General features: G+C 33.5%; 1 pseudogene; it reads left to right on the top strand.

Annotated features, from left to right (window-relative positions):
* Nucleotides 1-1,144: 1,144 nt before the first annotated feature.
* LOC131814216 (small nucleolar RNA SNORA70) lies at nt 1,145-1,242 on the top strand (annotated as a pseudogene).
* The last annotated feature ends 10,896 nt before the right edge of the window (nt 1,243-12,138 follow it).

Consider the following 12,138-nt stretch of genomic DNA (forward strand, 5'->3'; position numbering starts at 1 on the left):
ACTTAGTATAACAACATTCACTGCAGTTAACTTTTGGCTTTCTTTTTTGTATTCTTTTAGTACAAAACCATGAAAGAAAGTTGAATTATTATGAAGAGAAAAGAACTGAACTCCTTTTATATGATGGAGAAAGTTAAGAAAATTTTCCAAAGCATTGTTGGAATAATGTTTTTTTCAGAATGTTTTTGAGTGTCTGATATGTATCAGGTATGAATTAAAAATCAGAAAAACATGTAAAAAATTATCAATTTTATTAGTCAAGAAAGAAATGCAAATTAAAAGCACCATAAGTTAGTCCATACCTCCTGAAATAGGAAAAACAAAAGAAAACAATAGCAGCAACAATAAGGAAAACATCTCCTTCATTGTGACTAGGTCGGCTAGGTTGCAGAACAACTGGAATTGTTATATTGTTGGTGGCAAAGCAAAATTGTACAGTCATTTGAAAAACAGTTATGCAGTTTCTTAAAAACTTAAACATATACTTACCTTATGTTCCAGGAATCTCACTTTAGATATGTACTAAATGAAATGCAAACATGCTCACATAAAACCTAACAAGTGGATGTTCATAGTAGATTTATTTATAATCATTTTGAACTGGTAACAACCCAAATGTCATTCATCTGGTGACTCAATAAACACACTGTAGAATGTCTACAGAAGAAGAAAAAAACTTAAATTTATAAAATTATGGGTGAAACACAAATGTATCATGTGGACTCCAAAGTCTTTATACACTATGACTCCATTGATAGGACATTGTGGAGAATGAAAAACTATAGGAACATAAAATACCAGTGTTGCCAGAGGCTGGTAGTTGGAGATTGACCACAACATGTCATGGGGAAAGTTTTGGAGTATTTTAACTGTTATATATCTTCATTGTTGTGGTGGCCAGATAACTGTGAGTGCTTTTCAAAACTTGCAGAAATTTACACTAAAAATGGTAAATGTCATTGTATGCAAATTAATTTAATTTAAAAAGGTAATATGTTGAAGGGAAAAAAGTCCAGTAAATAGTCTACTAAATAGTTGTGTTACTTCCGTGGTTGCTATACTTATAGAATTAAAGATTATATGACATTCAAAAGAAATGGGTTAATCCTAACAATACAATACTCAGTTAAAGAAGTAAATCCCTCTGCAGCCAATAAAGCTGACTATACTACAGTAGCCTCCTTGGTAGTGTATGCAGCTTGTTGATTGTATGGGTTGCCTTAAGGGACCTTAGAGACAGCCCTTTCGGTGGATGTTGGGGTCTGACCTCATGGCTATCTCCAATTTAGGCTGCAAACAGGTATGCAGGGTGCCTTTGGAAAGCCCCAGGGCACAGTAGCCAGGGTCCACATTGGCCAAGTCATCATGTCCATCTGTACCAAGCTGAAGAACAAGCATCATGTGACTGAGGCCCTACACAGGGCCAAGTTCAAGTTCCCAGGCCGCCAGAACATCCACTTCTCCAAGAAGAGGGGCTTTACTAAGTTCAATGCAGATGAATTTGAGACATGGTGGCTGAAAAGCAGCTTATCCCAGATGGCTTTGGGGTCAAGTACATCCCTAACCGTGGTCCCTTGGACAAATGGAGGGCTCTGCACTCGTGAGAACCTTGGCACTTCCCCTTCCCATCATATCTATGCCCACCAATAAATCCAACTTCCTGTCAAAAAGAAGAAGGAGAAGGAGAAGGAGAAGAAGAAGAAGAAGAAGAAGAAGAAGAAGAAGAAGAAGAAGAAGAAAGTCCCTAAAAATACATATAGCATGGTAGCCATTTTTTAAAATCAACTAAAATTAAGCAGCATTTTTTTTCCTTTTAGGAATTCCTGTAGTTGTGATTTGTGAGTGTGAGTGTACATGTGTGTGTTTTTGTGAGTGTGCATGAAGTAAGACAGTGGTCTACATGATATCCAGGATTGTGGTTTCTCTGGGTGGTCAAGGAGCAAGAGCATATAGGAGCTTCATTTTTAATTTGAGTGGTGTATATGTGAGTGTTTCCCCTACAGTAAACTATAAATGTTACTTCCTTTATTCTATGGATGAAATGTTGCATAATAAAATTTGAATAATAAAATAGTAGCTTCTTATTGACAGCATGTATGTAGGTACTTTAAATATGTTTTTTATTTGATAATCAAGGACTGGAATCAGAGAGAAGACCTTCATTTAAAATTAGTCTTTGCCGTGTTTTCTTGTGATGTTTCACAAAATATTTATTTGATTTTAATAAGTCAAAATTTTTTCATTTAATTAACTGATATTAACGGGTATTTAAACTTTTTAAGAAGAGAGGGAAAAAATGATTTAATACTAGGGTAGCTAAAGTCTCTAATTGCTTGTTAAATACAAATAATGCATCGTCTATAATGGTCTTATTAAGAAGTTAAGTTCCACTATGGCAAAACAGTAAAAATAGTGATAATAAAGAACTTCATTATCTTTAAATTCAATTTCTGATTTTTTAATATTTTTCTCAGTTATTTTAATGTATTAAATTAAAAAATAATATTTAACTGAAATATTTGCACTCATATCCTCATGAGATGTTTGCCAAGGATCAAATTCTTTGTTCACACTAAAAAGATGAATAACTGCAGGCGTAAGATAGCTATGAATATAAAATAATTCCTAGGGAAATATATACATATTACTTCAAATTATATTTTAAGATTACAAAATCATGAAAAAAGTTGCATTTTGGAGTTAGGTAGTTTTTCCTATCCTAATTTTTTATCTGTTCTAACTTATCTATTGTTCTTCTGTGTGTCTTGTAAAACCTTGTCAAAATCATGATTCAATCAGGTAGAACGAAAGTAATGCCATGCTTATGGCAAGAACTGTAATTTTCTCAAAAATGAGCAAACAAATTAGATTATTAGCACTGAGAAAATGTATGAATATTCCACTATGATTTTGTCTTCTGTTCTCTGTGGAGAAATACTCTATATGCAGATAGTTTACCTTGTTAAGAAAAGAATTAGTACACTTGCATATTTATTTTTCTTTCATAAGAGGACAGTGTTATTAACCAAAAAAAGGTAGATTATTTGCAAATTGATTTTGTTTCCATGTTTTTGTTATTATAATAATTAAACATTTGATATAAAAATTAAGCATTTTGAAACAGAAATACCTAGAAGAGATTATAATCATTTTAACCTGAGAGATTTTTAAATCCCAAAGACTTAGCTTTTATGTCCAAAATATTGTTTCATTTTTCAAAATTATCCTAAAATTTTTGAGTTACTTTATATGACTGTAAATAATTTAACTTAATAGGGCGCCTGGGTAGCTCAGTGAGCTAAGCATCTGCCTTCAGCTCAGATCATGATCTCTGACTGACACAATATTGGGCTTCCTGCTCAGTGAGGAGTCTGCTTCTCCCTTTGCCCCTCACCCCACTCTTGTGCTCTCACTCACTCTCAAATAAATAAATAAAATTTTAAAATACAATAATAATAATTTAACTTAATAGTATATAAAATGTGGTAATTTGTTGACAATATAGCTATAAGTTTATATGTATTTTAATAATGTTTCAGTGAAATGCAAAAATAAATGAATTATTTTTCAGAAATAAAATATTGCCTCAAATATTTTTATAAGCCAGATGAAAATTATTTGGGGAATTTACAGTGAAGATCTAGATAATTACCTCTATTCTCAGATGCAATTTTGTGTACTTACTCATATGCAATTATTCCCTATTATTATAAGTGTTTCTCTCTCTCTCTCTCTTTTTTTTTTTTTTCCAATTTAATAGCCTTAGAATTCCATGACTTTGGGAGATTAAAAAAGACAAATTGGGGTTCCTGAGTGGTGCAGTCTGTTGGGTGCCCGACTCTTGGTTTCTGCCTGGTGGTAATCTCTGTGTTGGGTTGTAGTATTGAGCCCACCATTGGGCTCTGCACTGGGTGTGGAATCAGCTTGATATCCCTTTACCCCCTCAACTGAAATAAATAAATCTTAAAAAAAAAAAAATAGACAAATCCAAACTCTTTGTGCCTTACTTCTGAGTTTTATATCTATACCCAAGATAAAGGATCATTTTTATGATTCTCTTATTTGTCCATGACATAACCAATTAAACTGGTGACTGAGGGTCATAAATGCTTTTCTGTTAATTGTTGATATTTTTGTAATTCCCACATATAATATTCAACAACAAAAAAATGAGGTACTTATGATTAATTAAGAAGTAGGTTTTTTTTTTTCCATATGTAGAATGGAAAGAATATAAAAAGGCCATATATAGCATATTATTTGAACTTGAGAAATATGCGCTTTTGCCATAATGGTAATTTAAAGATCAAAATATTGAAACAAAAATCATTGTAATCACTTAAAGTAGGTTTGCTTCACATGTATATTTTTCTACTATTAGCAAATTGGGACTTGAAACTCACAGGTTACTTAAGTCTTTCTCACAACCACCTCAAACAAATCTGAAATATATATTTAGTAATTTGGGTTTTTTTCATAAATCCCAAGGTATCTAGTCAACTCAGACTTTTGAAGTCTAGTGGATAAAGAATTAATACTGTCAAGATTTAACAGGATGGGTTTGGATCAGAAACACTCCAAAACAAAAAGACAATGTTGTCAGCAACAATTTGTTTCTTAAGTTTGCCTCCAAATCCCATTTTCCCAAATAGACTTGGAAGCTTGGTTCTCAAGAAGGTGAGGGTTATAGGAGACAACACTGGAAGTTTTTACAATTAAAGGATTTCAAAGAATATTGTAAAATCCTTAAATGGTGAGTATCATTTGATATGGATTTCTTAACCCATGGTGTATAGGGAATGCCCAGGAAGAGAATATAATATTACCAAATGCTATGACTATTGGTCTCTACTTTAACTTATATATGACTTTATAACCATAATACCCTGTAGAGTCAATTTGATTTTAGTATGCTTATTCAGATTGTACTAGAGGAAACTGCTTGGAAAAAAAAAAAAAAAAAAGCCCCACTATTTCATGTTTGTTCAAGTGAACTAAGTAGTACCGTATTTTTAGCAAAGTTAATTTTCCAAAGGGAAAAAGAGAGTCTGCATATTAAACACAGAGAAAAATTTTATTACTGAGAATCTAGCATAGAAGTTAGGTGTAGTTCCATTTAAAAAAAAAAATCTGGCTCACTTTTTTATCAAGGAGAAATCTCCCCTATACATTGCCAGCTAGATATAGAAATGACTCCAAAATACCGTGAAATGCTAAAATAATGACTGAGTTATACAGATTTCCCTCAAGTCCCTGGAAATAAATTTATACATTTAGGAACACCAAAGTCTGTGGACCCAAGAGGGAACCAATTATAGTATTTGACATCCAGCCCTAGGATCATTTCAGATTTGTCATTGAAACAATATGCACTCTCAGATGGAACCATTTTATCTCTGACATTCAAAGTAAAATTAGAGCATAAAGATAATGAAATCCACTTTCATACAGTAATTGCCACATGCTAGGCATCGTTCTAAGCATTTTACATTATTATTTCATTTAGCTAGCTCAATAATTTAGTAAGAAAGGTAGATTTATTATTTTCTAGATAAGGAAACTAAAACACCAAGAAAATAAGTAACTTGCCCAACGGGTCATAGCTAACAAATGGCAGTGCTGGGCTATGACCTCGGGCTGGCAACTTCCAGAAACTTGAGTTTTATTCAATGTACTACTCTAAATTTTATCAGAGGAAGTGACATTTCTAGAGTAAGTTTTCAAGAATTCCTATTTTATAACACTGAAATTAAAGTAACCAGAACTGAATACAAAAGAACACTGTAGCTTTTTACAATATTTTATGGTAGAGTAAAATAATTCTATATTCTAGAACCTGGGTTGTCGTGCTCATAGAAGACGAGAAATCACCCAGCTTGAATCCACCTACAAACTATTTTATTTTATAACCCAACACACCAAGATGTTTACATTCCCTTACAAACAAAAAAACATTTATTAAATATATATATATATATATATTAATGTACTATTGAAGAATAAAAGTGATTGGTGAAAATAATGCCTCATATATGCTGATTAGGATTTTCCTATAGAAGCCCAAACTTCACTGACCTGAAGAAGAAAATCGAGCTTCATAATAAAAGGTTCTGGTTTATGATAGGAGGTGTCTACCCAGGGAGTTATACCAATTAGCACTTAGAATCTAGACTGATGAAATTCCAGCTGGTTGCAAATACCTTCTCTTACTCTTCATTTTTTTTTCCCCCTCTGAAGACAAAGTGGTAGCAGTAAATTAAGGTAAAGGGCATAGTTGTGATAATGTTATATTCTGTTCAAATTCATTTGACTATTTAGTTGGAGTGCTTTTATTTAAATTCAGGTTTGGGATTTTGACGTTTAATTACCTTGTTTTTCCTTTCAACACTCAACAATATAGATATCCCAAAATGTATCTAGGTAGACTTTTAGTGCTTTTTCTACTCTAAAAGTGCTGAGCACTCATGGTTCTTTTTTTGAAGTACACATATTAATATAATTTATATTCAATTTGATTTTCCTAATAACAAATTAACAGATTTCTGGTCTGTTTTAGATCTGCCTTTCAATCATAATCAAAGGATTATTTTTTAACTAGGAGAAAAGCTGCAAAATCAACTTTAATTTGGATTATATTCAGTGAAAAACTTTGTGAATGTGACAAATTGATTTTATGGGTGTATAATCATTATTAATCATCTTTCTACTTTTCATCATCACTGAGCAGCCAAATTAATAAAAATTTCAGAATATCTCTGCCAACTAAATAGAAATCACAACTTTTAGTAATGCAAAACTAAACAAGTAATTTGAAAATATATGTATAGTTTGAGATTATACAGAAGTTTTGTCTTAATTTAAGTGAAAGAAAGGTGATAGAATATACTTGACTATGAGATAGTATTATGTAGTTCTGAGCAGCATATTTTTTAGATTTTTCCTTTATGTCCTAAGTAATTAAAATCCTTCATCAGTTCTCTTCCCCTTTATCACAGGCTCTTTTTATTTCACAGACCATTTCCTCAACTTCATGGTGTTTTTGATCTAGTGGTTTATAACAAATTCCCAAAATAAATTTGGATCCATTGTAACAACCAATTTCTTGCCAGAGTGAGCCTGACCTATCCTATTCTCACTTATTCTGCCCAGCTATGTTATTTGCAACCTTTCCATTTCTGGTGTCAACACATGTATATAAGACAGGATGCTCCATAAATGGCATATTGTGAATAAAGTGATGAACAGAATGATATGAAAAATATCAAGTTCCAAATATCCAGCATAAATGTTAATGAGTGAAACATGAGCTGTAACCCCATAAAAATTTCACATCAATCCAACTAGTTCTCATACTTGTTGCCCTCAAAGTTGGTTATTTACCAATACAGCGTGGAGGTCACCATTTTGTAAGTAATGAATGATCAATATTAGCATCAATCAATTAAAAAATTACATCTGTTATACTGTCCCACTAATATAAGTTCAATTGTATTTTTGTATTAATTGATTGGCTCAATATTTTACTACATAAACATATGTAATTTTATTTATTTTAACTGATTTTGACATACATATGTAAGCAAAAATTTGTTAGATCTCCTACAGCATACAGAATGATTCATTAACAGGACATGAAAATTCAGGAAAATAAAGAATAGAGGGTAGAGTTTGATATTCTTACAAGATAACAAAGAAAGAAGAAACAGAATGGACTCTTTGGAGAAAATATTGAGTAAATTTAAGTACTGGAATAATGTGTTAGAACAGCTGTGAAACTTCATGCTTGAGTGAGTCTTGGTTTTAGTAGCTGCCTGACCTTACTTCCATAGGCATGGTCACAATCAACCTAATTAAACCACATTTTACTCATAATGTGGTTCACAGCCATGTTTAACTATGCCACTATGTGAAGCTATTCTTTTACTAAGGAAAATAAAACTCACTGTTATGGTTTTCACAACTGGTACAGGCTACTAGCAATTGAGGAAGATTACTACATGAATTATAATTCTCGCCTCCTACTACAAGCCAGAAAAGGTAGTGGTCATTGGAGAAACTATGATTTATGAGGCAACTCAGCAAGCTAGGCTGAAAGAGACTCTACTCTCTGGGCACTTGTATCTAGAATACAGCACTTTCTAGTTTGGTGCCACTAAGAAAGAGTAATTAGAAGATTCAATCAATAGCAATTAAATATTTCCACCCAGGGGTGGCATAGGTCATGTTCACTTACTATTTCTTAACCAAAATATCATAAAAACATGCTAACATCAGGGCAACATTGTATTTCTTTGTATCCAGTGTAGAAAGAAACCAACGTGATTTCTGTCACAATTATAAATTTTAAAAGCTCCTTAATCTATAGCTTTGGAAAACACTTTAATATAATAAAAGTAAGTATGAAGTTCCACACATGATTATTAAAACATATGGTCTGGATGAGAATATGTAGGAAGAGCTAGGATATATAACTAGGCCACAATGATAAAGGTTATTCATTATTTAAAAATACATTGAAACCAATAATGTACTGTGCTCCAGAGGTAAATCTGTAAATGTGACAAAGTAAGTGTTTGAACTAATTTAGCTTATGGTCAAGTGAGTGATATACATTTAATAAGCCAGGCTTATAATAATAGACATAATATTTTTTAAGGCAACTATCTCATCTTTTTTTAAGTTTAGTGAACCACCCAGACTTTAGATTAGATTAGTATCAAAGCATAAGGTTATGTTAGCTTTTGCCACGTGATCATAGTGTGTTGCCAGTCAGATGTGGAGACACAGAACAGCAACACACTCTAATTTAATAGAAAGAACCATCTATTACACTTATTTGTATCCATGAAAAACATTCATAGAGCAGGAGAGATGACAGTTCTCCTGTCTAAGAAGGGCCATCAAGTTCAAAGAAGCACCTCTGTATTTAAATGCTGGCTGATAAAATTATAGGGATTCTTTGTGATCCTCTTTGAGGAAAGGTTAATGTATCAGGGTGAAGTATATTAACATTCTCCTAGACTGTTTATGATGACTCTAACTTTTATGTGTATCATGCAATATGCCTTCTCTACATTTTACTTAGCGACTTTTCTAGTAACAGACAACTCCTTTTCTCCATCTCCCTATCAGCTTACATGTGTGTGCATATATGCGCACATGTGCACACATACACACACAAAAAAAACTTTGACAAATATTTTGTAAATATAGTCTCTGGACTTTGGAGTAGCTATGGCAAGATTGCTAAAATAGCCTAGTGGTTTAAGTGAAAAAGGGGTAAGACCCAGCAATTGCATTAGTGTGTATTTACCACAAAGATACAAATGGTGATCCAAAGGGGCACATGCACCCCAATGTTTATAGCAGCAATGCCCACAATAGCCAAACTGTAGAAAGAGCCTAGATGTCCATCAACAGATGAATGCATAAAGAAGATGTAGAATATATATGCAATGGAATATTAGGCAGCCATCAAAAAATGAAATCTTGCCTTGTGCAACAACGTGGATGGAACTACAGGGTATTATGCTAAATGAGATAAGTCAATCAGAGAAAGACAATTATCAAATGATCTCACTGATATGAGGAATTTGAGAAATAAGAGGATTATAGTGGACGGGAGGGAAAAATGAAACAAGATGAAACCGGAGAGGGAGACAAAACATATGAGACTCTTAATCTCAGGAAACAAACTGAGGGTTTCTGGAGTGGAAGGGAGTGGAAGGGATGGGGTGGCTGGGTGATGGACATCAGGAAGGTATGTACTGTGGTGAGTACTGTAAACTGTGTAAGACTGATGAATCACAGACCTGTACCTCTGAAACAAATAATACATTATATGTTAATTTAAAAAGAAAGAGAGAAAAAAGGGTAAGACCAAAATAAATACAAGCTACATCCCCCTCTTGTTTTGTCTTAAGGCAAAAAAGAACATCTAAGAGGCTTCTAGGAGAGGGCCTCTGAAAAAGGAATTCAAGCCTCTAGGATCTCTCAGTACCACTTACAATTCAAACAACATTTGGAAGGGCACCTGTTAATCTCTTACCCAAGTGAGAATTCAGGATTAGGGATGATGATTAGGACTCTGGACATGAGCTAAGCTCTACTGGTAAATTTTCCCAAGTGAGAACTTTCCTTACTCTTGTATCCACATGAGTCAAGTCTCCCTGTAGCATCCAGTCTCACGTGTTGCCTGACAGATGGCTTACAACTGTTATAGGTTAAGAGGCTCTTCATCTGTACTATAACTGGGGCACCTGCATGAAAGCCCTGTGGCGTGGTTGCCTCTACCTGAGTATTCTGTGCCTGCCATTGATCATGTGCTTTATAATCTTATTATCTACTCAATTAAGCACAAGCAGAGCCTAGATTTGAGTAGGGAAGTTTCAGCCTGCTAAATGCAATAAGACCATATGGTAGTTACAGGAAAGGAAAAAAAGGGAGTGTATCTAGGTCACGTCTCAGGATGGCACACTTTAATCTATTCCTTGGGCTCAGATATTGCAGCAAACCCCATAGTAGAGCTTACCTGTCTTGCAACAGATGAACACGAAGGTCAGATCCAGCTATTAACCCATTATACATTCTATAGAACATGCAAGTGTCTTGGAGTTAGTGTTATTATGGGAGTGGAGTTGTTGCCTCTTGCTATGGAGAATTATTAAAAACAATAGAAAAGTCAGTGGAATCATTGCAAGTGGGGTGAACAGTTTTTATGATGCTTCCTAAATTAGGGAAATTGTGATAGTAGATCAGATGGAAAATATTATATATTTATATTATATTATATTATATATAGAACAACAAATGAGATTTCAGGAGATAATGCTATTTTGTACATTTGGCAGAGTCAAGATCCAAAATAATGAGGAAGGTCTAACAGAAATCCCTTAATTTGAACAGTTGTTAATGATTAACAGTTGTTAGCATTAATTAATCAGTTGTTAATGAGTTTTAATACTTCATTCTAGGATAAGAAAATCTTTGAAGACATAAAAAAGCAAGACCCTCCTTACTTAATTTATATTATGATTATTTTCAAGCAACTCCATCTTTGCAAATGGGCCATGGCACCTCATAGTGGAACTAGAGTGGATTAAGTGAAATTGTCACTTTCGTTAGCATCCCTACCAACTTTGACTATGTAGTTGTTGCCCTATCAACAAGGGGATAGAATAAAGTAACTGATTTGTTAAACTTATTTTCTTTATCCCACTAGCAGAAGTTAACTGCCTCTACCATCTCCACATAGGAAGACCTATGTTCTAGGTCCTCACTCTTACAAGGCTGAATAAAAGGAGATTGGGGAAACTGGCTTGAAGCCTAAAAGGAGAAAGTCCCTACAGAATGTGGAGTGACCATATGGTCAATTTCTTGTGGTACTTATGTAGAACAATCTGTCAGGTAAAATGATGTCTTTCCCAGTTCTGAGAGTGCCCCAAGGCATCTCCAATTTCTGCTTAACGGTAACCTTAAGAACACTTAATTTTAACAAACAAAAATGGAAGGCTCTCCAATTCAAAATTGGTACCCACTTGGGTAAATTATTCAATAAGAAATTGCAAGAGACACAAATAAAGATATGTGTTTTGTCGTTGTTGTTCCCAGAGACCACTACCATGAAATCTACAGTTTGTCTCACTGATACATCTGAAGGGATTGGATTATATGAAGCAAAATACATATATTTCACAAAATTTCAAAATTTGTCTTACTTTAGGATGGTTTGGGCATATCCTCTCATATCAAACCTTGCCAATAAGATATGACAGCAGAAAGTGTGCATTCTGTGTGTTGGTATGAATATGTGCATGGTAGTGGTCATGGAAATAATATCAAGCTGAATATTAGAAGGAATAAATGATGATGCTACTAAATTTTTTAAAATGCATTTTAAAGTAAGAAAGATTAATTCAGTTTTTTGTTTTGTTTTGTTTTGTTTTGTTTTTTTCTAAGGATGAATAAAAAGTTAGGGATAAGAGTTCTAAATGCTCTGACACCATGAGATTGAGATTGGGCTTTCATCTTGCTATCCCAGGACAGTACAGATCTGGCAGAGAAGGTCATTACAAGAGGTCCAGGAAATACAACCTGGTGCCAGAGAGGAAGACATGATTATACAAATTTTATATTCAT

This window comes from Mustela lutreola, chromosome 13 (genome assembly GCF_030435805.1).
Source record: "Mustela lutreola isolate mMusLut2 chromosome 13, mMusLut2.pri, whole genome shotgun sequence".
Lineage (NCBI taxonomy): Eukaryota > Metazoa > Chordata > Mammalia > Carnivora > Mustelidae > Mustela > Mustela lutreola.